The sequence below is a fragment of the Mus caroli genome, chromosome 15 (genome assembly GCF_900094665.2).
Source record: "Mus caroli chromosome 15, CAROLI_EIJ_v1.1, whole genome shotgun sequence".
Lineage (NCBI taxonomy): Eukaryota > Metazoa > Chordata > Mammalia > Rodentia > Muridae > Mus > Mus caroli.
This window is the reverse complement of record NC_034584.1, coordinates 62590594-62592553: the sequence shown is the minus strand read 5'-3', so window position 1 is coordinate 62592553 and position 1960 is coordinate 62590594. Positions and strand designations below refer to the sequence as shown.

At 39.1% G+C, this 1960-nt stretch overlaps 1 pseudogene; it reads right to left on the bottom strand.

Annotated features, from left to right (window-relative positions):
* Positions 1-795: 795 nt before the first annotated feature.
* Positions 796-1069, bottom strand: LOC110310972 (annotated as a pseudogene).
* Between the last annotated feature and the right edge of the window lie 891 nt (positions 1070-1960).

Genomic DNA, 1960 nt, shown 5'->3' with positions numbered 1-1960 from the left:
ATCTTTTTTTAAACTGTAACCAGCTTTATTAAAGATACTTTTCATAAGCAATCATGGTATTTCAGGCAGGACATGGGCAGACAATCAACAATATACAACAATCTCCAAATTCCCTTCTTGTATAGACTACCAAAATCAGAAAGCCACTATAAAACTCAGTGAAGTCTTCATTCAATGCTTTCAAAGGGGGAAGTAGCTTAGAGTGAGGGTTGATATCCCACATTAAGGATGTTGTTTAACAACTTTTCAGAAGCCGACCCTGACTTTCAGGAAACGAACATGGCAGAATTATCAATCTGAAGATCCACAAATCTTTATTTGCTCTTCTGAGAACACTTGATGAAGTCACTGCAAATTCCACATAGCTCAATGGACTGGGAAACCAATTTTGGGGGCCAGGTTTCAACAGTTCTCTGGTTTTTAAGGGAATTAAGTCTATGTTGATAGTACAGGGGGAAGAGGATATAAAAGTGAATTTATAGTTTTCCCAGACCACAAGGCATTGTTGTGCCTTGGTGGCCACCTAGGTCAAGATCAGGATTTCTCTCCTGGGAGCCAACAGGAGCCTTCCAAAATTATCAGGGAAAGAGGTTTTCTGTCTTCAATCCAGCTTGGGAGAGATTTTGTTACTGACACATGATCCTTCCCCCACCCAGTAATGAAGTGTTCTGTGTGCTAACAATATAGCTTAAAAAAAAGTAAAACGAAATTCTGCATTTTTAAAAAAATTGATAAAAATAGTATTTCAAACTGTACAGTCACCAGAAGTACACAGTTATCAAAATGCACACAACGTCACTTGGCATCTCCAGCACCTTCAGCTTCTGTGCCTGGTCTGTTTTGGCATCTCCATTTTCTGCAGGATTATTCGCATCCTTCCTGGCTTCAGCTTTCCCTTTCTTCCCCTTGGGTACCTTTTCTCCCTTCTTCGTGGGGGTCTTTTTAGGTTTGGGCTCTGGCTTTGGAGGAGCAGGTTTAGCAGACAACCTTGCAGATCTTCTCTGTGGCTTGTCCTTCACCTTGGTTTTGTCTCCTTTAGCATCCCCTTCAGCCTTTCTTTTGGGCATGGTGGCGGCAGGGGACGTTGGCGCTGAAGGGTTTGCTCCGTCCAGGGGTCATTCTTGCTGATTCCTCACACTGCTCTGAGTGATATCCTAAAAAAGATAAAAAAAAAAAAACTTGTAAATTTCACACACAGAGAAATATATGATCTAAATGAGCCTATGATTATAACCACTAAGTAATTTGAATTGGTGACTGATACTCTCTAAAACAGCATTGGGTTTAAATGATTTCACTGATAGATCCTACAAATGTTTTAGGAATGAATGATACCCTCTTTCACAAAGTCAAGGTAGAGTGACTACTGCATAAACCCGTCTGTGAGGTGAGGATCACCTCAACACCAAAATTTAGCCTGAGAAATTATCACAAAGTACACACCAGCATTTCTCATACACTGAGGCACAAACACCTTCAACAAAATTAAAAAAATGAGGCCAACAATATATAAGCAATATATAAGCATGATACAACACAGCTACGTGAATTTACTGGAGGTTTATAGGGATATTTGCACATTTGAAAAAATATAATAAATCACCAGATAAGTTTTTAAGAGAAAGAAAACCATATAACCAGGACAATTAATGCATGACAAACTTTTCAAAATACCCATTTATGACAAACACCACTCAGAATACTAGGAATAAAACAGGTATCCTTCATATGATCAGTGGATGCTACAAAACATCTGCAACTAACATCAAAGTCATTAAAGTAAGGTGTGGTGCTCACCTCCTCAGAAATGAAACAAGGGAAGGATGCTCCTCTCACTACTCTTCAATACCAATACAAAAGTTTCAAGCAGTGGATAAGACAAAGAAAGAGAAAAATGGTGATGGACTGGGTTGGGGGTGGGGATTGAAGAAAAGAAATAATGAAAGTAAGTCAAGGCATA